This window comes from Rhinatrema bivittatum, chromosome 2 (genome assembly GCF_901001135.1).
Source record: "Rhinatrema bivittatum chromosome 2, aRhiBiv1.1, whole genome shotgun sequence".
Taxonomy (NCBI): domain Eukaryota; kingdom Metazoa; phylum Chordata; class Amphibia; order Gymnophiona; family Rhinatrematidae; genus Rhinatrema; species Rhinatrema bivittatum.
This window is the reverse complement of record NC_042616.1, coordinates 502,054,497-502,081,056: the sequence shown is the minus strand read 5'-3', so window position 1 is coordinate 502,081,056 and position 26,560 is coordinate 502,054,497.

Genomic DNA, 26,560 nt, shown 5'->3' with positions numbered 1-26,560 from the left:
TCTGAGACGGTCTCTCTGTGCCACGGAGAGAAGCTGCTGGCAGTGGCATTTTCCTGCTTAATTCACCCCCTGAGGTAGGTTGCAAGCACCATTTAGGTGTTGTGGGTGGGAGAGAGATATTCAATTTTTAGCTAGTTTGCTAGAATTTCCATTGAAAAATATATTTCATCGATTTTCCTGCTGTGCCAACAATTCCAGCTTTTTTGTTAACTGCATTTTTTTAATTGAACTCACTCAGTCTCTCTGTGCACTGGGCATCAGTGCCAGTGGGCACTGGGTAGTTTTGCAGACTCAAGAATATTGGGACAGTGGGTGTCTGTGAAGCCAATTCCCCAGTGGGCCTCTTTAGTAGTTACAAGCTTGATGTGTGCACACCCATTACATTAGTGCACACCAAGGCACTGTGCCCGTGGGCAGCCAGTTTTGCAGACTCAAGTATATTGGGACAGCAGTGGTCTGTGAAGCCAAATACCCAGTGGGCCTCTTTTGTAGTTACCACTTTGTTGTGTGCACACACATTACATTAGTGCACACCAAGGCACTTTGCCCGTCGGCAGCCAGTTTTGCAGACTCAAGTATATCGGGACAGCAGTGGTCTATGAAGCCAAATCTCCAGTAGGCCTCTTTTGTAGTTACCACTTTGTTGTGTGCACACACATTACATTAGTGCACATCAAGGAACTGTGCCCGTAGGCAGCCAGTTTTGCAGACTCAAGTATATTGAGACAGTGAGTGTCTGTGAAGCCAAATCCCCAGTGGGCCTCTTTTGTAGTTACCACTCTGTTGTGTGCACTAGGTGTGTGCATTAGTTTGCAATGTATTGGCAATCCACAACGTATATGCCATATTCGTTGTATCAGTGGGGGTCACAAAACGTATGGCGAACCCCCATGAATACAACGTATCACTAACGAATAAACCCCCAGCCTCCTGACTCCCCAAGACTTGCCAAAACTCCCTGGTGGTACAGCTGGGGTCCTGGAGCGATCTCCTGCACTCGGGCCATCGGCTGCCGGTATTCAAAATGGCACCGATAGCCATGTCACAGTGCCTTGATGTCACACACATTACATTAGTGCACATCAAAGCACTGTGCCCGTGGGCAGCCAGTTTTGCAGACTCAAGTATATTGGGACAGCAGTGGTCTGTGAAGCCAAATCCCCAGTGGGCCTCTTTTGGAAATAGTTCTTTTAACTGAAATCCCTAGTAGGCAGTGACATTAAATTCATAATGTCAGGGAAAGCTGGATGTGGTTGAGTGATTGGGACTGGCAGAGGAGGCATTTGAAAAGGCACTAGTGCCAGTCCCCCATTAAAGTTAAAAAGGAACCTGTTGCAATCTAAACTCTTTGGAGGAGCAGGCAGTTCCATCCGGAAAAAAATGAAATCTAAACATGATGCATCGCCACCACATGTTTCTGACCCTGTAGTTTTGGAGTTGAGGGAAGGGGAGACTGAGTCATGCCAGACAAAATGTCGACACCCAAAAGCAGCAGTGGGACAGCATTGACAATGTAGCGCAGGTACTGTTTACTTCTCATTCAGCTGAAGTATCATCTTGTGTGGGATTCTCATTAGAAACAGAAGCAGTTATAGCTGATGAAGTTTTGGGAGGATTTGTTAGTCCTGTCTTAGCCTTCACTTCAGTGCAGCAGGGGAGAGATGAAACTGATGATGATGAGGAGGAGGAAGAGCAGTCAGCGCAGGCACAGAGTGTGACTGAGGCCCCTGGCATTGCTTCTCAGGGGGCATCCACTACTTCAGTTCCAGTGCCAGCATCCACCCCCAAGGCTTTACAGAAGGGAGAATCACAAAAGACATCTGCGATCTGGAGCCACTTTAAAGTGACAGAGGACCCGCATTTTGCTTGGTGTAATTACTGTGGCAGAGCTATTAGCAGAGGAAAGCAAATGGGACATCTATCTAATTTTGGCATGATGCATCATATGAAGAGGCAACACCTAACAACAGTACTGCCATCTAGGGATGGTGGCAGTACCAGTTAGGGGACCCCTTCCAAGCAGCGTAAAGTGGTTGAAAAGGAGCAGAGTCACCCCACCCCCTCAGCCCCTTCTAGCAGTCAGGTGGCAGGCCAGCAATCCCCTGACATGTGGCAGAAGCGACAACCCACCATGGAGGAAATGGGGTGGAGTGTGGTAACACTGTCCCGGGGTAGGAGGCAGGCAGCCTCAAAAGTTGTAACCAGGAGTATTGGGGAGAGAGAGGGAGATCGCGTCGGGACCCCCCCACTGGACCCCAGGTAATTTAAAAAATTTTGGGGAGGATGGGGGATTTGTTTTAAAGGTTCGGGGTGGGTTTTAGGGTTTTTTGATGTGCCGGTTTTCCCGCCCTCCCCGATTTACGATTTTTAATGATTTTTTTAAAAAAAACAACACGACGATAAGATTTCCCTCCCCCCCCCAGCCAAAATCGATCGTTAAGACGATCAATCACATGAGTCACACCCCTAGTGCAAACATGGTTAAGGCAATAAACAACGGGCACTTTAAGAACATCCGATGTTTTGCACACACTCTGCACTTGGTTATGAAGTCAGCTCTGGGGTTGGAGTCCAATGACCAAGAGAATGAATATCTGCATAGCTTAATTCAGAAGTGCAGGAACATAGCAGCGCACTTCCACAGAAGTGTGAAGGCGGGGCAGGTTCTCTGACAAAAGCAGACTGATTTGGAGTTCCTCACAAGCATCTCATTCAAGACATTGCCACCTGGTGGAATTACACCTATATGATGCTGCAGAGGTTAGTGGAGCTGCAGACACCCCTTCATGAACTTTCTGGTTCAAAGGACAAAGGTGTGCAGAATCCCCTAGGGCATCATGATTGGTTAGTCATGAGTCAGCTGGTAAAAATACTGCAGCCTTTCAAGGATGCCACGGAGGAGCTGAGTTCCAGAAGTGCCACCTTAGCTGGCATCATCCCTATTGTTAATTTCCCGGATGAAAATTTGGAGGCCTTTAAACAGGAAGAGGGAATGACAGATGAGGTGCTGCATTGTCTGGACGTTTTGCAGCAGCAGGTGCAAGAGAGATTAAGGCCTTTAACAGAAGAGCAAACATACATGCTCGCCACAGTCTGTGATCCCCGTGTGAAAGGGAAACTCACCCTACAGTATGATTGTCTCCTATTGGTGAAGGACCTGCTGTTAACAAAAGTCTGTTAACAGGAGCGCCATAGGCAGAGACAGATTAGGCGTGAAGCAGAGGAGGAAACAGCGTGCTCTTCAGAGAGTTGTGCTAGCCCAAGCAGGAGCAGCACTCTGTCAGCGACAGCTAGTACCTCCTCCTCCTCTGCTTCAGTATGCCAAAGGCATGTTGCCCATAAAGATTCATCTTTTGTGCTACAGGCTAGAGAGAAAGCAGCTGGCAAGAGTGACTCTGAGGCCACCCAAACAAAGGAGACACCTGCACAACTGTCAGTGACATGGTATCTCTCAGAGCCTACAGAGGACATGCAGACAGATCCGCTGGCATATTGGGCACACAAGTCCACTGTCTGGCCACACCTAGCCAAAGTGGCTCAGCAATATCTGTCATGTCCACCAACCAGTGTGCCCAGTGAACATGTAGTTTCAATGACAGGGGATATCATGAGCCCTCACCGCTCAAGGCTGGCACCAGAGTTGATGGAAAAGCTAGTGTTTTGTCCAATTACAATCAGATTCAACTAATATAGCTTTGGTGACTTCATCTTCAAGAAGTTCTCTAAAATATGGGTCAAATTCAAAAGACCTACTGGTTTATCTTCATTTTTGACCCCATACTTCCTCCTAGTCTACCCCCCCAACCCTTCTACTACAGTGGCTGAGGTGCAATAATGAAAATGGGGTTTCAGATGTTATTAAGGAGTCACCATATGAAGGAAACCAAGAAGGGGAGGGTAGAAAGGGAATTCTCCTTCCAACTGAGTCTCACATAAAATGGAAAAATGGGTCCAGGTATCTCCCAGGTTTGGCATGTGCCAAGGTTTTAAAATTCACCTTTAAGAGAGTGAGAAGATCATCCCTGGATCTCACAGTGCATAGGCGTGTGTGAGGCACAGAATTTTGAGTTCATCCTCAAGGCCTAGTCATTTGAAGGGTATTTTTGGAATCCAGGGTTTTGAGAAGCTTTGAGGATGTTGGAGAAGAGATTTTTTGCTGTTTTGGATCTGCTTCTGACTGAGAGGGAAGACTCCTGGAAGGAAGGGATGGATCCCTGATTTTGAATCTCGTACTCAGTTAACAGCAAAGTGGAAGACAGACTGAGTTTTTTGAGAGTTTCGAGGAGTATTTTGGTGAATCCATCTATTTTTCCAACTAGGGAATTTTTGTTATCACCCCTAGAATGCTGAAGTTGAAGGAGAGCTTATCTACCCTCTTTGGGGATGGCATATTGGACCATGACACAGTTGAGAGAAGGAGGGTCATCAAAAGAGGTACTATGGACAGAGAAACTTACTTCTTTTTTATTTGTATTTTTCTAATCTTGTTTTGATTTTTGGAATCATTGCCTGGATATTATTTTTTCAAGCTTAAGTAAACCTTTCTATTATTTGAACACCACCTTTGGACTCTGAGCCTTTTATTCAAGTGTGCCTTTTGGCTCGATTGATCCCCTTGCTTTGAGTATTGATAAAAGAGTGACTCTTCAGCCTGATTACCATACCACAGCACCTACTGTCCTGGAGAATCAGACATCCTCCCCACTGGAGAGCCCCAGTTCCCAGGGCTGAAGTTTTGTGCATGAATGTGTTAGAGGTCCAGGAGAATAAAGAGAGCCCTGGGATTTTGCTGTAGTCCCTGTATCAAGGACTGTTCAACAGAGAGGGGGTTACAGATGACACCCAAACAGGGACCCCCAATGGTATCTATGTGGTGGAATGGGACAGTGAGGAAGAATTATCTATTTTTGACCATGTGTGTATATTTGGTGATTTTTGTCCAAAACCGTGAATACTGGACAAGATGGTGTCTTTCCCACTCTAGAAGGGATAAGATGGCAATTTGAGGCCACAACCTAGAGACAAAGTTACTTTTGCACATGAGCATGACATTGATTCAAGAGTCATCAATACCCAGACAGTCAGCAGGCTCCATTTTTCAAGCACAGGAGCAAATCCTTGCCATTACAAGGACAAGAGCAGAAAGAGTGTGCGTGGTGGCCTAGCCTGTGGAATTTGATCATAAAGCACCAGAGCCTTTTGGAAATTGAAGATCCAAATACAGCCAAACGTTACCTGAGTATTTGGAGAGTGATGTCAGACCTGTCTGCCTCCCAGGTGGGAGATTGCACCCAGCCATCACACTTGGAGGATGGTCAGACAGAAGCGATGCGTGAATCAACAAGCAGTTTACCTCAGTTGTATGGAGCCTCAATGAGAAGAAGCACTAGGTTCACTGCAAACATGGAGGGCATGCATTCTACCACTTGACCATGGTGGGCTGCAGCATGATGGGGGAAGCTGAGTGTCACACTTTTCAATGACCCCACCCTGTGGCACAGCAGTGCTGCAAATGCATTGTCCTCATGTTCTTTGAATTAGATGCCAGCAATGGACTAGCATGGACTGAGTTGGTGGTGGTGAGTGCTCTGATCCATATGACTAACGGGAAAGCCCCTAGTATGACAGTTGCTGTTGAACCAGAAGGGGACAATGAGAGCTGCATTGCAGAAAGTCACACCCCTGAGTTTTCAGAGACTTTGCCCAAGGCCTGCTCTGTGTTGGGAGCATTGGAGCCCAGAATTTTGGTGGTTGATGATGCTGAGATGGGGGTCATAGTTCTCAGTGGAAGGGGACATGAGCACTCGCTGTGGGTGAGGAAGAGGACCACTCCATTGAAGAAGGTAGATTTGTCCACCTACCTAGTCCTAAATTCCCACATTCAAATGTGGGAGCCAGGAGAGGGGAAGGCCACAAAGATATGCTGCGGAACCATTCCACATTGTGTAGGCCATTCTCTTCTCAGCTACCCTTGGTGCAGCCTAAATGACTGATTGAGGTTCCCGAACTACCCCAGAGAGGCTAGTAGGGTTATTCCTCTGATGAGGGATCGACCTCTTTGCAATCCCCAATGCAGAGCAGAGTGCCAGTCAGCAGAAATTTCGACTCACGAGAATGAAACATTGCGTGTCAGCAAAAAATAAACATACATGGGTGCGTGTGCTCATGGTTTAAAGTTATCCTCCCAATTTGAACCTCATTGAACCAAAAATGAGATCATTTGTTGCATTTTACCCATTCATTTAAAGAAATGCATGATCCTATCAGTGGCTTCAGGGGATCAGACAGGAGGACAGCAGGGGGAACCGGGGACTCCTGGGTCTGTAGTGGAGGTCGTTACCCGGTCCTAGATTAAACAGCACCTTGAGAAGCTCTGATAAGATGCTGTAGTGGGTAGAGTGAAAATTCTTTTATCGTCCTCTAATACCATCAAGGTAGAATGGAGAAATGCCTTGAAGAGTCTTAAAATCATCGCATTGTAAGAAACCTAGGCTGCTATTATCAACTTGGACCTGTTTGCTCTGGGCTGTCTAAGTGAAATTTTTAATATTTCTTCTGATTTTTAGTCTACGTTCCAGAAAAAGAATTTCACTTTCAAAGATCACAAGATGCAAGTGGAGTGACTGGAGCAGCAGGTTTCAACTCTCTGAGTAAAAAATTTAGTTGTGGCAAAAGATAATTCTTTTTTAAGTAATAAATTGGAGGCTTTGAAGAATTCTGCCCTCCATCCCAACTTGCAATTTATAAATTGTCCTAAATCTTCCAATGTTTCTCCAGTAAAATGGTTTGAAAAATGTTTTTGAGTACTTTTGAAGAGCCTGTAAATGTAATTATACCTACCGCTAAAATGTATTATCTTCCTAGGGTAACCAGAGGTTAAAATATGAAAATAAGAGGAATAAAGAATTTTTTCTTTACTGACCTGAGTCTTTGGGCTATAAAAAAAAAAGCAATGCTGGGATATGGCGTGCTTTTTCATTTCTCTCACTGAATATATTACTGCATAGGGGAGATGTGCAGGCAGCTGCAAGAGCTCTCTCTCTCTCCCCCCCCCCCCCCCCCCCCCCAGCTAAAAAGGAGAAGCAATGCTACTGAGATTTGACGTTCATTTTTGCAAAAGCAGCCCCCACCTTTGGGAGAGAAGAGGAGCAACTGCAGAGAGAGACTGGGACATAGCTCAGAGAAGGAGCTCAGAACAGCTACTCTTTCAGAGTCCGTTTAAATGCCATTTTTACTGAAAAAGGACACTGAGGAAAGGTATAAGCACATTTAAGATTGAATGAGATGTGTGTGTGAAACTTAAAAGTGGTTAAATGCAAAATTTGTCCAGGTAAAAGACAGGACAGGATCAGATAAACATAAATTTTAGACAAGGTCACGGAATATTTGCTTGGCATTTGTTAGAAAAAGTGTGAAAGTCTAAAGAAGTCTGGAAGGGTGAAAGGAATCACTTTTGAAAGAAAATGAGTCTCTTACCTATGACCTAGGGTCATACCTCAGCCCATAATCATTATTTGGGGATAAAACACCTTTTAACTTCCTGGAAGGAATATTGTTCTGGGATATTGTCATTATCTCAAGTAAAATCCCAGATAAAATAAATGTGCTATATGAGAAAGCAAGGGAAGAGCCCACTTCTTCTATAAATAAGCACTCCTAATTTAAAGGTGGATTATGTACTAAAAATTGTAAAAAGTAAGTAAACCTGATAGTTTAAATTCAGGAAAGAAGGATTTATGTAAAAGCAATTTTTTTAAATACCAAAACAGTTAACAGAAACATAAAACACAGAGATGGAGAAAGTAGTGATCCTTGTCTTTTATAAAGCTTTAGTATAAAAAGATCAAAGGTATTCTAGATTAAATACTTATATGTCTGGAGAAAGAAAACTTGCAGGACAATTTGCAGTGACAGGACATAAAGGTCCCATCACAATTCAAAGCTGCACAAGAACATAAGAACATGCCATACTGGGTCAGACCAAGGGTCCATCAAGCCCAGCATCCTGTTTCCAACAGTGGCCAATCCAGGCCATAAGAACCTGACAAGTTCCCCAAAACAGAGGCAGATTTTATAAATCTGCGCACACACGTACTTTTGTTCGCGCACCAGGCGTAGCCGCGTGTATCCATTAAAATCCAGGGTCAGCGCTTGCAGGCTGCCCAAAATCGGCAGCCTGCAAGCGCCAAGCCGCGCAGCCTGCCTCCGTTCCCTCCGAGGCCGCTCCGCTTCGCCCTCCCCCCACCTTCCCCTCCCTTCCCCTACCTAACCCACCCCCCCCGGCCCTATCTAAACCTCCCCCCTACCTCTATCCTGCTGGAAGCAGGCGTAACTTTGCGCGCGCCGGGCCGGCTGCCATGTTCCATGTTCCGGTCCGGGGGCTGGTCCAGGGGTAGCTGTCACGCCCCCGGAACGCCCCCGGGCCGGAACCACGCGCCCGGTCACGCCCCCGAAACGCCGCATCACTCCAGACACGCTCCCGAAACGCCGCATCACTCCCGGTACGCCCCCGACACGCCCCTCCATGCAAGCCCCGGGACTTGCGCTTGCCGCCGAGCCTATGCAAAATAGGCTCGGCGCGCGCAGGGGGGGTTTGGGGTAGGTTTTCGGGGGGTACGCGCGTATCCCTTTGAAAATCTATCCCTAAGTCTATCCCATGTTACTGTTGCTAGTAATAGCAGTGTCTATTTTCTAAGCCAACTTAATTAATAGCAAGTAATGGACTTCTCCAAGAACTTATCCAATCCTTTTTTAAACCCAGCTACACTAACTGCACTAATCACATCTCCTGGCAACAAATTCCAGAGTTTAATTGTGCATTGAGTGAAAAAGAACTTGCTCTGATTAGTTTTAAATGTGCTATATGCTAACTTCATGGAATACCCCCTAGTCCTTCTATTATCCAAAAGAGTAAATAACCGATTCACATTTACCGATTCCAGACCTCTCATGATTTTAAACATCTCTATCATAACCCCCCTCAGCTGTCTCTTCTCCAAGCTGAACAGTCCTAACCTCTTTAGTCTTTCCTCATAGGGGAGCTGTTCCATCCCCTTTACCATTTTGGTCACCCTTCTCTGTACCTTCCCCATCGCAAATATATCTTTTTTGAGATGTGGCGACCAGAATTGTACACAGTATTCAAGGTGCGGTCTCACCATGGAGCGATACAGAGGCATTATGACATTTTCTGTTTTATTCACCATTCCCTTTCTAATGATTCCCAACATTCTGTTTGCTTTTTTGACTGCCGCAGCACACTGAACCTACGATTTCAATGTGTTATCCACTATGACGCCTAGATCTCTTTCTTGGGTGATAGCTCCTAGGGGTGTGCATTCATTCCCTACAAATTGGGAATCCGCAACTTAACTTATAGGGCCATATTTGTTGTATTCTTGGGGAAGTGAAACGTATTGCGATTCCCCACGAATACAATGAATCTTCGCCGAATTATTCGGCCACCTAAAGGAGCCAATTTAAACAAACCCCTTTCCTCCTGACCCCCCCCAATACTTACCAAAACTCCCTGGTGGTCCAGCGGGGGGTCTGGAAGCCATCCCCTGCACTCATGCCAGTTTCAAAATGGCACCGATAGCCTTTGACCTACTATGTCACAGAGGCTACCGGTGCCATTGGTCAGCCCCTGTCACATGGTAGGAGCACAAGTTGGTGCTGTTGGCCATCCAGTGCTGCTGCCATGTGACAGGGACCGGCCAATGGCACGGATACCCTGTCACATGGTAAGGGCAAAGGGGCATCGGCGCCATTTTATTTTAGCGCAGCTGATGCCTGGGAACGGGAAATCATCCCCCGAGGCCCCCCTGGACCACCAGGTAATGTTAAAAGGTTTTGGGGGGGGGGGGTCGGGAGGGTGGGGAGGCTAAGGGGGGTCGATTTAAAGGGTCAGGTGGGTTTTTTTAGCGGCGCGGACCTCCCTAAAAAAAAAATTAGCGATGTGAATTGGAATCGGAAACGATTCCAATTCACATATCTTAACAATCAGATTCCCCCCCCCCCCCAGCCGAACCTGATCGTTAAGACGATCTGGCACACGATTCACATCTCTAGTAACTATAGCATGGGTTAATTTTTACCTATATGCATCACCTTGCACTTGTCCACATTAAATTTCATCTGCCATTTGGATGCCCAATTTTCCAGTCTCACAAGGTCCTCCTGCAATTTATCACAATCTGCTTGTGATTTAACTACTCTGAATAATTTTGTGTCATCTGCAAATTTGATTACCTCACTGGTCGTATTCCTTTCCAGATCATTTATACATATATTGAAAAGCACGGGACCTAGTACAGTTCCCTGAGGCACTCTACTGCCCACGTCCCTCTACTGAGAAAACTGTCCATTTTAGTTGTACCTGAGGCAGTGGAGGGTAAAGTGACTTGCCCAAGGTCACAAGGAGTGACAGTGGGACTCAAACCCTGGTCTGTAGCCCACTGCTTTAACCACTATGCTATTCAGTAGTTTGGATGTAAAATATTTTGCTCATCTAGATAGTTTTCTAGTTGTGATAATACGACTTTTTCAAGAAGTTTGGATAGAAAGGGAAGGTTAGATATCGGTCGATAATTTTCCCAGTTGTCAATACAGCTGATTTTATTTTTTGGATAGGTTTTATCACTGCATATAGCTCTGTCTAGAACTAAAGCTTCCACAAGAGTTTGATTGCTTAAGGATGTGATTGTTGGAGTGATCATGCTATGAATTAGTTTTAAGGAGCTAGCTGGGATGGGATCTAGAGGGTAATTTGCAGGTTTTAACTTAGAGATTATTTGCATGATTTGTAGTTTAGATATTCCTTCAAATACAGTCAATTTTGCTGGTTCATGATTTTCTTCTTGTTCACTTGTTGGTGGGTCGGCAGAAAATTGATTTTGTCGTCTGGTGATTTTTTCTGATCAATGGTTGGCATAGTTGTTGCAGGCATTCTTAGAGAAGCAATTGTTGCTTGAGATTGAGCATGCTGGGTCCTTGATTATGTGTTTAACGACATCAAAGAGTAATTTAGAGTTAAAAATCACTCCATGAATCTGTTTAGCATGGTGTTTTTTCTTTACTTTGTTGATAGAAGCCCGGTATTGAGAGAGCAGTGATTTGTATTTTCTAAGTGATTCTGAGGTCTGTTTTTTCTGCCAAAGTTTCTCAGATTTTCTCATCTTAAATCTTGTTGTTTTTCGCATCTTAAATCTTCATTGTACCAAGGTTTCTTTTGTTTAAAGCAGCATTGATATGGCTGGGTTGATTTTGTTTGGATTGCACTTAGGTTGTTTGCTATTTCATTTACCATGATATCCCCATGTGTCAAGTGATGCAGAGGCATTAGGAAAGTTGAGGTAGATTAGTTTATCTTTCATAGTGTCAGGGAGTAGCTCTGGCTCTATCTTTTTTCTGAAGGTGAATGTTTGGTTGTTATTTGGGTTTTGTATTGTTGTGTTGAGGATGGTGGTTGTGTTGTGTTGAGGGCGGTTGTCAGACCAAGGCAAAATCATGTGAGAGGTATTTATCATGTAATTGTTGTGGTTGGCGAATATGAGATCCAGAGTATGCCCAGCTTAATGTGTTGGTTCAGATACAAATTGTGACCATCCCATTGCTTCCATAGTTTTTAAGAAGGTTTCACATGCAGAGGATTTGGTTGTTCTATCAACTTGTAGATTAAAGTCACCTACTATGAGGGTGGATTTGGGTGAAGGGAATGCTTTGGTAAATGCTTTGATGAGAAGGGAACAGTCTTATTGAAGTATTCCAGGTGGACAATAGATGGTACAGGTGTTTAATTGTGGTGATTTAAATGTAGCCACTTCAAAAGGAGGGTTAACCTCTAACTTGTATGGCATATGTTTGTGCTCTTTTTTGCTAATAATTAGCAATCTCCCACCTTTACATTTAGGCCTGGAGAAGTGAAAGATATCATAAATGGAATGTTCGATTTGATTTAAGAAAACATTATCATTTTTGTTCAGCCAGATAAATGTAACATTAAATTAAAGAAAGCAGTTTATAACTCAGCAATTCAAATTCTTGTGAACTTTTGAAAATGACATTCAAATCAGGAAGTATATTTTCACAGTAGTGAATAACTTTGAAGAACCTTTTTCTCTGTTTCCTCTTTTCCTCCTAATATTCTTATTTCCCTGTTTGGTATGGTACCTGCTATAACAGAACTCTCATCAGATAAGAATATGCATGCATATATCTCCATATCTCTGAGTAGTAAAGTTTGTTCCAATTGAAATAATGCGAATGTAAAGCAGATGTTTGCTTTAAAGGAGTATGATTCTTTTCTTATGCTTCACTTCATAGGTGTTCCAGTGCATTTCCTTGAAGAAGATGAAGGAAAGCATGTCTTTTGTGTGTGTTCCTTTCTTTCTCGGCATTTCTCAAGTTGGTCTGAGTCATTTAACACTATCACTTTTTCTCCTCACTCTACTTTGCTTTTACTGTGGGTATTTCTTGTTTTCTTGTTCAGTGTATATGTACTCAGCGCTTCCAAATTGAGCCCAGTGTTGCTCTTGTCTCCTCATGCTGTAGAGCCTTGATGAATCTTCGCCGGTCTCTGAATCTTTGTGCTCTGTCTGTAGTGGGCTCTCTCAACTGTGTCCTCTTGTGTACCCTAATTGCTCCATTGCATCCCCCTCTTCTGAAGATGTACTTCTTTGCTGTCTAATCGAACTTGTGCTAGCTTAATGAAGAAATAAAAAAGATAAACAAGGTACATATTCTGGCTAACAGAAGGAATGAGTAACTTCGTATCCACTTCTGTATCTTCCTACATACACTATTACAATCTTTTATACTTTCACACTCTTTCTGCACTTAATTTCTGTGGTTCAAAATAGAAGAGAATACAGAAACCAGTCCAGGGTCAAGGCAGGTTGCAAGTGAGGAGAATCCAGTCTGGGGTCAAGGAAGCAGAGAGAATCCAAAACCAGCTACACAGCAAACAAGGCCAAGAACAGTTTAAAGAACCTGTTACTGTTGCGATCCCTCCTGTGGCACAGCCACAGGAGGCATCTTACCTTCTCTTCTGGAGGCCGCTCCGAAGCCAGGGCCTCGCCTGCGAACTGTCCAGGATTGCTCCAGGGCCTGGGAGGCCTTGCTGTTCTTGAGGCCTGCCTGTGGCTTGCTTGGCTCTGCTTTGACTTCCTGGTTCGGCCACGCCCTTCTCCCTAGGGGCCGGCCCGCAGCACTCCACCGCAGTTATAGGGCCGGTGAGGGACGGTCCAGGTGAACTCCTCCCAGGGAGTTGCCTGCATACAGCAGTATAAAAGGACTTTCACTTCAGTTCCTGTTTGCCTTTGGATTGGGTTTCACAGTTGTCTGTGTCTTCAGACCAGTCCAGGTCTGCTGTGGTCTTTGCTTGTCTTGACGGTTCCATGTCCTGTGTCTCTGCCTGTTGCCTTGATGTTGGTTCCAGATGTTCCTAGATGTTTGTTCCTGACCCTGATGTTCTTAACTTGCTTCAGACTGCCAGGAGTGCAGTAACCCTCTTCAGACTGCTTGTGCAGTGCCTTACCTTTCCTGCGTTGGTCCCGCTCCTGCGGGTGTAGGACAGGGTGGTCCGTGACCTGACCAGTTGTACTGGCAGCATAGGGCGCCCTGAGGGACAGTGCCATTGTCGCATCCCTCCACATTCCTGCTTGTTTCAGCATCTATGATGTCTCTGCTTTATCCCTCGTCTATGATGTCTTCTGTGTTCCAAGGATTCTGTCTGCTCTCATCCTCTGTCCGGCCTGCTGCCCAATGCTGTTACTCAGCGGCAGGTCCGAAAGGGCTTGGAACAGTCGGAGGACCGTTCATCAATCAACATTGCATTGTTGGTTGCCGTGGGCGTGCAGGTCCGGCTGAGGGTCAGACCCTGTCCTCTAGTCCTTGTTTCAGCTTTGTCTCACCTAGCTCTCCATGCTTGCACCGGCTCACCTCCCACGGTGTGGCTTGGGGCTCCTCCCTGAGTCTCGCCGTGGCCCAAGGGCTCAAACCACCTGCTCTAGAGGCGACCTCGCTCCTCGCGCCCGCAACAGAACCTGAAGGCCTCCAAACCCTCGGTTCTTCAGCAGCGTGGAGGACGCGCTCGTAACAGTTACTAAGGCAAAAAGTCCAGCTTCAGGCAGGCTAAGTAGTCTGGAACATGTGACATCATCATTGGGGTAAACGGCCAGTTCGCCCTCCAATGTACTCAGAATCGTGCATGCCAGTGCGCATGTATGCCTGTGCGTTCCTCCGCTAGGTCTTAATCACATATGTGTCATGGTGCTCACTGGTGGTTCTGTCGCACCATGAGCATCAGAAGCTGGGCATTCTGGGAAGGCAGCTGGATTCTAACAATTGTTCTCCAGAAAATGCCCTTACTTATGCAGTCATGGTGCCATTTTGTTTTTGCTTCACAGCGATGGAATGGTATCCTGATGTGTATCACCTCTCAACAAGGGGCTATGATTATACCATGACTGTCCTTCATATTGCTTGAGTTCTGTCACATATGTATGATTTCTCCTTTTTTTCATACTATGAGCTTATGCATCTGCACACACATAGTTCTACATATGTGTGGCCTCTAGGTCAGGGCTTCCCAAACTGTCGGTCAGGACCCCAGATGGGATCAAAAATCATTCAGCTGGGTTACAAGTGCCTCAAATAGCACAGTGCTCTTCAGGCACCAGAAGCAACAGCTTTAGTTATGGAAGACAGTGTGGGGCCTGTGAGCCAGCATGCACTCAAAGGCCTTACAATGGCCCAGCCCTCTCATCAGTTTCTGTGATAACAGGAAGCCCTGCGTGGAGAGTGACTGCAGCCATTGCATGGCCTATGAGCTTGTTCTGGCTCATAGGCCCTTTGCTGACTTCCATTACTAATTCTGCTGCTACCTGTAGATCACCATTGGGCTCAGGACCAGCCATGAGGGGAGGGAAGAGAAGGGCTGAGTGTACATGGGCCTACGGAAATTGACACTCCTTTTCTTTCCTCCCCCAACACTGACCCTACCCAAAAGACAATATTGCCCCTGTCATCAGCCCTCTTCTCACCAGTTGTCATCCACCTTTGGCCTGAAGCCCAAACAAAAATGTTGCTGCTGGTCCTGGCTCAGGCATGTTTAAAGAATGAGATCGGATATCAGAGGGTTTTGAGGATTGGTCCTGGCTCAGGCTGTTTAAAGAATGAGATCGGATATAAGAGGGGTTTGAGGATTGGATCAGCTGGGCAGATATTGGCAGTGAGGGGCTAAATGTAGGAATAATGACTGGAGGATGTAATAGCTGGGCGGATAAGAGGGCATCAGCTGGGGGGATGTGAGAGAGGGGTTGGAAATGAGGAGGTGAGGCTGAGAGGGGATGGAGGATGAACGTGAGGAGGAAATGAGGGATAAGGTGATAGGGAGGGGATGACAGAGGATCAGTTGGGGGTTGTAAGAAGGGCCAGGGGGAGAGAGCATCATCTGGGGGATGCGAAAAGGGCTTAAGGGAGTGACGGAGAAGGGGGTGGGCTGGCAAAGTGAGAGAAGCTGGGAGATGTAAGTGGGAATCAGCTGGAGAGGCAGAGGTTGAGAGAGGTGGTCCACTGGAGCAGTGGAGGTTAAGACAGGACGTCCTCTAGAGCAGTGGTCCCCAATCCTGTCCTGGGGGCCTACCAGCCAGTCGGGTTTCCAGGATATCCACAATGAATATGCATGAGAGAAAATTTGCATACACTGCCTCCATAACATGCAAATTTTCTCTCATGCATATTCATTGTGGATATCCTGAAAACCCGACTGGCTGGTGGGTCCCCAGGACAGGGTTATGGACTTCTGCTCTGGAGGGCATGGAGGTTGAGAAAAAGGATCAACTGGAGTGTGATGAAAGTGAGAGTAGAGTGATTGCTAGAGGGGAAACACACCCTTGATAATTTTGTTCATCTCCTGGGGTCATGTGAATTTTCAAGTGTTAAAATGGGGTCACAAAGGCTATAAACATTTGGGAAGCCCTGCTCTAAGACCTTTGGTGGGAGTCTGAGTGCATTATTTGTATTTGAGGCTGAAGTAAAATTGCAGGCACCTACCCTTGTGTGTAAAATTCAATGTGTGAAAAACATATGAAATCGCTGGAGGCCTTTTCTCCACCTTACAGCACTGCCAAAAGCTTACCTGCCACCTCAGCTACATTATCCAGATCTTTTGGCAGGCCTTCAGACATTTCAGAACCCAGTTCCTGCCTTAGCCACTTCTCCATGGGGATCCGGGTGATGGGACATGGTATTCCTCCAGTAACTTCCTGGTATTTTTATATTTTTGCCATTTTGTATACCCCTTGCTTGCTGCTGGGTTTCCCCTGTCTTTGTTTGCTGATCCTCTCCCTAATCCTCTGCCAAATCAGACATTTGGATGCGTTTAAGGTCATGGCTGCCAGCCTCCCAAAAAGTAAGCTGTAGTTAACCAGCGCATTCTCAATAAGCATCTCATTCTCTTCATGGGAGAATATTTGGGCGCACAGCTGCTGCCTGCCCTCCAGTGTCCTGCTTCCAGGCCGGGCTGCCACTTCCTCAGTGGTCAAGTGAGGATAACTTTCTTTTGGCTGCTCATTCCCACTCCCCCACACCCATCCCTTCCTCTCCCTCCTCTGGCCACTGGTCATCCCTCTGCTCTCTCCATGGTCCTGGGCCTCTCCTGCGTTTCCCCCTCCCTCCTCCGTAACCTGCCTTCCCCCCACCTTCTCCCTCCTCTCTCTGCTCCTCTCCTGCTGCTCTCTGCTGTCATTGTCCCCATTAGTGCTCTGGCCCTCATCCTCTCTCTGCGGCCTCCATCCCTCCCCTCCTTGCCTGACCCCCTCCTCCTCACCTCTCTCCTTCCTACCTGCACTCAGCCCATTCACATTGCCTGTCACAGCCACCTGCTCCCCCCTGCCACTCCCCATTCTCACACCTAGCATGCTCTTAGGCTCTGCACGTTCACACTCTAAACAGACAAGACAAACCCGGCAAACACTCACATTTATTTCACACACAGATAAAAACAGCAGACAAAAAGAAAGGGAAGAATGAAAGCATAAGATACAGGGCACAGGATTCGCAAAAAAACCCCCAAAAACCCAGCAAAAATAAATCCACTAATTCCTCTCTAACTCTCTCAAAACCAATCCCCCTATGCCTAATTCCTCACAGAACTGACAAAGGATCTGTACTGCAGGCTGGCTTTTATGGTCCAATAAAATAACATGTGATATACATTTATTGATTTACGCAGTATTTTTCATTTACCCCCTTTGTGTGGCATTTTTAAATTTCTCTAATATGCCCCTTTTCCTTTGATAAATACCCTATGATAAATGCTAAAATTTACCACAGGTTAGAAAATACACCGCATGTCTGAATAGAGCCGGTTAGGTTAGAAAGTTATCCAAGTACATATAACTGGATATCTTTTATCCTAACTGACTAAATTCAAACAAATTCAGTTAAGTGGCAGAAACATTTTTTTTTTTTAAATCTTATGGACATGCAGATCTGATTCCCCACCCCCTACCCTGCTAAAAGACTAAAACTGATATGGGGCATACTGCCTCAAAACCCCTCCCTTCTCCTTCAAGCTCCCCCCCCCCTTCTAAATTAAGAAAAGTTGCAGACCTATCACCCCGAGAAGCCTCCCCACCACCCCCAGATTCTGAAAGAAAGTGACCTCCAGTCCGCCCTATTTGCACTTCCAAATGTTGCTCTCAAAAGCAATGGTGGAAGACGCCAGGAGCTGTCTGATTTTACTGCACTCGGAGTGGCTGAGGCCATTTCGGGGATGGCAGGTGAGGTGGGAGGGTTGCCATTGGGGTCTGGGTGGGAGGGGATTAGGAGGGGGCCCGGAGGTCACATATATGTTCTGAACCGAGGAGGGAGTCGTGGTTGTGAGAGGGTTCCAGTCCGACACACCCACAGCTTTCTTTTAATCTTTTAGGGGTTTGAAGAGTGGTGGGACTTGGAGCAAATGACCCATATGAATTTTAGGGTTTTAGTGGGTGCGAGAGTGGAGGATCGGGTCTGCAGGCCTGCAAGGATTTATTTCCCCATCCTTTAAAAGGGCTGTATGTTGAATATAGTAGGTTAAGGCGAAAGTTATTTGGATACACATACCCTGATAACCGTAGGCCTGTTCTCAGCACAAACAGGCTTTCCAAGCTAAGCTTAACCAGATAGCACTGAGATTCAGTGCTACCCAGAAGTCAGAGGACATAGTTGAATCCCCAGGTTTTGTCTGGACAAATCATTTTGAATTTTGACCTCTAATAAATATAAGCCTCTGGGTCTGGCTAGAATGGATTTGTCTTTGATATACATCTTGAGACTCTGAAAATAACCTCACGCTTTAAAGAAAACATCAGAAAATGTCTGACCTTATGGAGCAGAATGTTTCAACTTACATCTTGAAAAGCTGGCTGAAAAGTACCTGGTTAGGTTTCACCTGACCAGACTACTTAGACCTTCTTTGGAAAGTGAGGGGATGCCTGCAATGCCGTGTACACCACCCTCATGGTTTAAGGTGGAGAGGAAAGAAATCACTGCTCTTACATTTTCTGGTTCCTAGTTTGTTCTAGATATGTTTAAATACTACCGTCCAGGAATGATAAACTATGTTGTATGACCCTTTTAACCTTGAATAATTAGCTTCTATAGTTTTCTCAGTCTGATTCATTCTGTATAATTTTCCATTGCTCTGATTTGTCCCTAAGCAACATCATACCACAAAAGTCCATGAGCTAATGTAGCTGAAAATATAATAATGTCATGTTTGCTACTGGCAGCTGAATAACCTCACAAGAAAAATACAGTATTCACTAGCCAAAAACTCAAAAAATGAATAATATGGTTATGAAAGGTGACTTTGACATGTTAATTGGACCACAAGGACTGAAGTATTTTCAGCTTTCTTTACTTTCTCTTCAGTAAGTATCATTTAATATTTCCTAACACACTGACAAAAAATTAAATTATAGCATGCACAGCCTGTGAAAAAAAAACAACACAAAATATAAGCCACATGCACAAACCTGTTTAGCATTAGAAGAAAAGGCAGTTTGCCATGGTACCAGCAAAATGTAAAAATATTCCACTAAGGTCATAGATACCGTAGAAGAGTTTACTTCTTGAACATGGATTAACTATTGGGGAATTAATGGTCACAGTGGGCTTCACTTTTGGCTCATTTTGGGGCTGAACCTCAGAGTTGCCAGCTGTCTGGATTTTTCTCCAGATTGTACAGAATTTTGGGGGGGCCTGTCCAGAAGCCAAAGGGAGGGCTAAAGTGTAAGAATTGTAGCCCTCCAGCTGGCAGAGCTCAGTTAAATTTCCAAGTTTGCACAGCTGCTTTTGCCAGCTCCAGTCCTCCACTGCTGAGCCCTTCCTATTGGGACCAATAGCCCAGTCAACTGCTCGGAGTCACCACTGCAGTTTGCAGCCCCATAGGTCATTGGAGGCTGGGTTGCTGCTGACCATCAATGAGGCTTTCTGTTTTTCTGTGAGTCTGGTGTCCCACACACAATGCCAGATGCTACAGAGACAGTCTTACAGAGTGATTCCATACTTAGCCATCAGACTTACTAAATTAGCAGACTGCATCCTGTGCTTTGCACCCAATCCAATCAGCTGTGACTTCTGAATCCTGTGCGCAGCACCAGCACAAGAATGTTGTTGCTACCCAGATTCCATTCTATGGACTGGCTCTGAGGCACTAAATGACAATGGCACAGTGTGTGGTTATCAGGAATGGTAAGGATCAATCAGATCTCAGTTCAGTTGACTGTTCATATGATTTGTTTTAAACAATCTTGCAAAACACAACAAATAAGGAGTAATTTGTTTTATTCAGGGGCCACCGAATGAACTGAGGGGTCTCCTGAATTAAACATACCAGTCAGCCCTAGGCCTAGGCCCGAGGGCCGGGCCTCACATAGAGCATAGGCCAAAGCAGGGGCCACCAAATGAACTGAGGGGCCTCCTGAATTAAACATACCAGTCAGCCCTAGGCCTAGGCCCGAGGGCTGGGTCTCACATAGAGCATAGGCCAAAGCAGGGGCCACCAAATGAACTGAGGGGCCTCCTGAATTAAACATATGATGTCCTAGACTCGAGCGCAGCACTGGGGTCTCAGCCTAGGCCTGGACCAATGCTGGAGCCTTGGCTGAGACCCAAGCAAAGACCCAGAACCCCCCCCCCCCCCCAAAAAAAAACCAACAACATTTATTTATGTGATGTATCAGGCATCCAAAGCGTGGCCCAGCCTAGTCCCAATGCCTGTGCCTCAGCCTTGGCCAGGACCTACGCCCAGGTCCGATGCTGCAGCTCAGCTCAGAAGCTGGACCTAGACCTAATGCTGGGCCTGACCTGGTGGCCAGGTCCTAATGCCAGGGCCTCAGCCCAGGCCCAGACCCAGATCTGATGCTGGGGCCTGATCCAGAGGCCAGGTCCAGATGCCTGGGCTTTGACCTAGGCCATGGCCAAGGCCCAGGCCCAGATTTGATTCTGTGGCCCAGCCCAAAGGATGGGTCCAGATGCTGGAACCTGACCTGGAGATCGGTTCTCAATGCTGGGTGCCTTGGCCCAACAGCGTAGCTTGGCCTGGGTCCCGACGCTGGGGCCTCAGCCCGGACCCAGGCCCGATGCTGGGGCTTGGCCTGGAGGTCAGGTCCTGATATAGAAACATAGAAATGACGGCAGAAGAAGACCAAACGGCCCATCCAGTCTGCCCAGCAAGTTTCACACTTTTTTTCCTCATACTTATCTGTTACTCTTGGCTCTTAGTAACCTTTTGGTTCTATTTCCCTTCCACCCCCACCATTAATGTAGAGAGCAGTGTTGGAACTGCATCCAAGTGAAATATCTAGCTTAATTAGTTAGGGGTAGTAACCGCCGCAATAAGCAAGCTACACCCATGCTTATTTGTTTACCCAGACTATGTAATTCAGTCCTTGTTGGTTGTCTGTATATAGATCCACTTTTTTATGAAAAACACAAAAAGCAGAGTCCCCATAGTCCTGATTTTTTCTAGCCTTGTAAGTGATATATTTACCTCAGAAAACTGTACTTTGAGTGTCCTTTTTTTAAAGTAAAATCTGTTATCATAAATGTGTAATTTTTTAATTGTGTATGGTAAGGATGTGTGTGAGTGTGTAAGGCTGTAAAGTTCACCTAGGGCATCTAATACCCTTGCACTGACACTGGTGTAAAATATACTGGAATCCCATTCAAAATCTTTGACCAAAAGTCCAGCGGGGGTCCGGGAGCGACCTCCTGCATGCGGGCCGTATTGCCAATATTCAAAAATAGCGCCTGCACCATTTTGCCCTCACTTTGTCGACATAGTGAGGGCAAAAGTAGCGCCGGCGCCATTTTGAATATTCAAAAGTAGCGCCTGCACCATTTTGCCCTCACTTTGTCGACATAGTAAGGGCAAAAGTAGCGCCGGCGCCATTTTGAATATTGGCAATACGGCCCGCATGCAGGAGGTCGCTCCCGGACCCCCGCTGGACTTTTGGCAAGTCTTGTGGGGGTCAGGAGGCCCCCCCAAGCTGGCCAAAAGTCCCTGGGGGTCCAGCGGGGGTCCGGGAGCGATCTCCTGCACTCATGACGTCGGGTGAGAGGAACCAAAATGGCGCCGGCGCTACCTTTGCCCTGCCATTTCTATTAACACAGCCGTGGCCTGAGAGCGGAAGATTGCGCCGGGACCCCCCCCCCCCCCCCACTGGACCTCAGGTAATTTAAAACATTTTGGGGGGCTTCAGGAGGGTGGGGGATTTGTTTTAAAGGGTCGGGGTGGGTTTTAGGGTTGTTTTGGTGTGCCGGTTTTCCCGCCCTCCCCCTCCCCCGATTTACGATTTTTTGATGATAAATCCGGGGAATTGCTATTGTATCGCGGCTCTAATGATTTTTGACGATTTAAAATATATCTGACGATTGTTTTAAATCGTCAAAAAACGATTCACATCCCTAATGCTCAGTGTATGCTCCTAAGGAAGACAGCAAGAGCTAAAGAAGTAGTTTATTACAGGGAACCTTCAGTATTGCCTCTTGTTGCCTTCTTCACACTGGATACTCTTAACTAACTCCTGCTTACATGAGCCTGTATGTGAGATGGACAGTAGCTAGCTGCCCAACACAGTATATTGTGTACATGTAGAGCTTGCGTGGTGTTAAGGGGAACTTAGAGTCATCAGCACAAGTTACTTGATCTTCAGCCCCCTCACTTGTGTCATGACTCAAAGGCTATCTGTGCCCCACCATTTGTACCTTTCTCAGTAAACCAAATATGACATCTACTTGCTGATAGCTGGAACACAGTATCAGCTGCTGTGTGACAACTAGGGAGGAGGCGTAAGGGAGTATTATCATGTTGAGAATGTCCACAGGCCAACAGCAGAGGCCTAGAGGGCTGCTGCTGCTTGGGAGCAGGCAGACTTCCACAGACTGGCTGGCACCCCTGTACTGGCATGGCTTGGAAATATGTATAATACCTGTTCCAACAGTCATCAAGTACACAGCAGTACTTGGTTATTGTACAAGTGAAGCGCCAAAAGTGCTAAGCAAAACCTGTTCCCTAGATTCTACAGCAGACATAGCCACACCACCTCTATGTATGAACAGGAAAGCTATTGACCTACATATGGCAGAAAGAAGGTAGCCCTACCCTGCCAGTGTAATCAGAGGACAGAGTGAGTGTCCAATGATGTGGCCTGGGGTAGCAGCTTCTTTGTCTACTGTGCATGATACGATCGACGGAGAGGAGGCTAAGGAGACCAGTGACTGGAAAAAGAGACTCTCAAATAGAACTGCCGCCAGGCCTCTTGCACCTGCCAAGCAAACCAACCCCCCAACCCACACACACACACAACCCCCTGCACTGGGTATCTCACTACATGCTGCCAAAAAACCCTCATCCAAACCATTCATCCGAATTAGCCCAACATCGATTCTATTAGGTGGTCTTTGCCACTCCACGTTCCTGCCATTCCAGCATCCCCACATTCAGTGAAGAGCTTCTTAACACCCACTTCCTCCCTCAAGTGGCAAGCTTCAGTGATAGCTTAAGCTCTGGGTAGCCTGCACACCCTCAAATAACTGGACAAATTAGGCCCACTCCAAGCCCGCGCGCACCTTTTAAAATCTACCCCATGGCTTTAGGAAGCTAAACTCATCCATCCAGTGTTGCTATCAAAGAAGCGCTGGAAGTTGCCACGGTCGTGCTACAAGCATGTCTTGATCCCGGCAATACAGATGGTTTCGGAGGGTGCCAGGTGTGGGGTGGCGGTGGTGGGAAAAGTGGTATAGGGAGGGTCCCAGAGGTAAGTTTCCTTAGCCAGACTGGGAGGAGTGGCTATTGACCCCTTTCAATATAATTTCTACAAAATCTTTAGGGGGGAGGTTGGAGGGAAGGGGTGGAATCGGACTGGCAGGCTCAATAGATGTCGTTCTCAGGTAGAATTTGGTGATGGAGCCAGCAGGCCTGCTCAGCTGCTTTTTTTTTTTTTTTTAAACATGCTTTCACTTAAACTGATACATTCATTGAATTATAGCAGGCTAAGGTAAAGTTAACCAGGTACAAGTACGCAGATACCTTTGAAACTAACAAGCAATATTCAAACAGCCGGTTAGGTTGCAAAGTTATCCGGGTAGATATACCTGGATAACTTTATTCAAGAATATTCAGCCAAATTTCTATCCTGCTGAATATCCCCAATAGCTTATCTGGCTAACTCAAGCAGGATAAGCTGTCCATTTTCTGGGTTTTTAACTATTAGCCTTGGTATTTTCTGTCTTTTTAATAAAACATATCATATGTTTATATTTCCTTTAAATTCTCTAAGTCTCCCATCTGAATATCTGGGAGGAAATAATGCTCCAGGGACTCTCTGATATTATTTATTTTAGCTACATAATTCTTAATGATGACCCTGTAGAAACATCCAAGAGATTTATTTATTTATTTGGTTTGTATTCCGCCCTGAGATTCTTTACTAATCCAGAGTTTTGGGATGCTTTTTTTTTTTTTTTTGGCTTGTTCCAGTTTCAGGGAGGAGAAGAAACACTTACTAGCTGAGATTATATGGCATGATTATATTTTGTAAGTAAAGTTAATCTGCAGTTTTGCTGCCACAGTAAAGGTTGCAAAATTTGGCCCTTGCAGAAATGACCTGCTCCAGCAGAATTGCTGCAGGAGGCTGGTGGTCAGGTCTAAACAGGAGAAGAATTGGCAGTGGTGGAAAACCCAGGAAAAGGGGGATCCTTCACTTTACTTATACCCACAGGAGCATCTGGCTGAGGGTCCTCCTAGACTCCATCATGGATTTTTTTTACTCAGTGCTGGAGCGGCTTTTCTGGGGCCAGGCATCCCCTTTAAGACATGACAGCCCCAGGATGTGGGGGCCACCATAAAACATTGCTGCAGTCAGGAACTAACAGAAAATTACAGCAGTATTTGCCACAGTTTTGTAAATCTCACTGACATTTTCTGAGCAGTAAACATACTGCATTGTAGTAAATTGGCCCCTAAGAGTTATAAAAGAAGAAAGTGAAATATTTCCACCTCTGTTAGGGTCAAGAAAAATCACATCTCTGCCTGTTTTGTTCCCTAAATAGACGATATTGTCTAGTGACATTACAATGTGAAAATAGTTATCATAGTTTCCCATCTTCAGTCTTCCTCCTCCATAGCAGCAGACGCATAACAAGTAGACCAGCCATAGAAGATTCACTTTATGGACCTAGACATGTCATGTAGTGAATTGCTGTCTGCTTACTACTGGGCAATATGGTTTATATTTTTAGCTAAAAAAATTTTGAAAATGTGTATGAAAATGATTCTCGCAAAACTGTCTCATGCCTTCACGCCTCCATGCACCTCTGTACACTTTCTTCAGATTTCTGTTTACCATAGGTCCCAAAGAACATTATCCCTAAATCACATCAGTGCAAAGAGCAGAACCTCCTACAAACCCTACACGCTGTTATGGGAGCACGGGAAGCGGTCCCAAATCCGGGGATGTAGTGTGCCCTTTGACCACGGCTCAACCGCAGAGGGGCTCCGGGGAAGCGCCAGGGCAGGCGAGATATGTCCAAGCACGGGCGAACAGGCTAAAGATTAGGGACCCTGGCCTCTGCCAAAGCTGAGCGCATTGAGAGAGACCCAACAACGCAATGCTGGTCTTTGAAGTAGCCCTCCAGCCACTCTATAGCCCTTTCGGACCTGTCGCTTGGTACAGCAGATGCGACAGGATGGACAGAGGCTGAGGGCAAGAACAAGAAGACTCAGACGAAGACATAGAATACTCTGACAACTTGGACGTAGACTCAGGTTACTCAGGGTCTCAGACAAGGACTCAGGATACTCTGAGGACTCCGACAATTATTCAGGATACTCGGAGGACTCAGCCAAGGTTCAAGATTACGGAGATCAAACTGAGTGCTGCATCGCCATGCGCCCTACACAGCCGCTGGTGGCTTGTTTAAAAGTCTGTTCTTGAAACAACGCACTTCACCACTGAGGGGTATTGACAGTCATAACTTCTCTCTTCTGAAGCATTCAGGCTCAAGCAGACATGTATGATGAATGTTGTGATCAAGCATACTATGTATTAAGTGCTAGCTAAGACCCTCAGACCTTCAAATACACAGGAGGACATGAAGAGCGTGGCACCTGACCACACATTGGCGTGATCTCTGACCCCGATTCTGAGGGGCACTAAGATGTTTTTTTTTACTGTGGATTTCAAGTTAGGGGGTAGAAGTAATAGTAGTAATGGGTATTTGTTGTGGGTGATTGACTTCGGGGAAAAGAGGATGTTGTATGGTACGGGGGGGGGGGGGAGGGGGAGGTGGAAGGGGCAGGGGGGAGGGAGGGAGGGTACGTGTGTCTTAGAGGTAGAATTGACAGCTGTCTCTTGGTGTTCTGGCCATTTCAAGAGAGGAGGCCAAAACTTCATCTTAGCCTACGATCTCAAAGAGTAATATACATGTCATATATTGAGGCATTTTTTCTCCTATGTATCTCTGTTTTCAAAGAAGTGAACTAAATCCTTCTGTAGTTCAGACCTGGTAAATGTTAGGGAGAGGGCAGTGTTTGGCCACACTCAAAAATAAACATGGGAGACCGCATTAGAATCATATCTTGGAATGTTAATGGCCTGGGTTCCCCATTAAGAGACCTTTCCCTCGTCTCCTCCCCCCAGCCTCTCCCCCCTTTTCCTTGTCACCTGGCCGACCCTCCACCCTTAGCATTCCCCCTCCCCGCTACTCCCTTTATACCTTCTAAAAACGCATTCCCTGGTGATTCCCAGTGATTACCTTCCCTCAACCCCTCCGTATCCCTACGTAGGTAAAGAGATCCTTGTATATTTAAACCTCTGTACCCCTTCCCGCCCTACTCACCCTGCCCCTCCAATACCCTTTTGCTAACCCTATTAACCCCTTTTCCCTTCTATACCGCCCTTAAATCATCCTAACCCCCTTCTTATTTCATATTTAAGTGAATACTTTAAGTAAATGTCTCTCATTACCTCCTTAGCTCTACAATTTTGATTATGACTGTACTTAT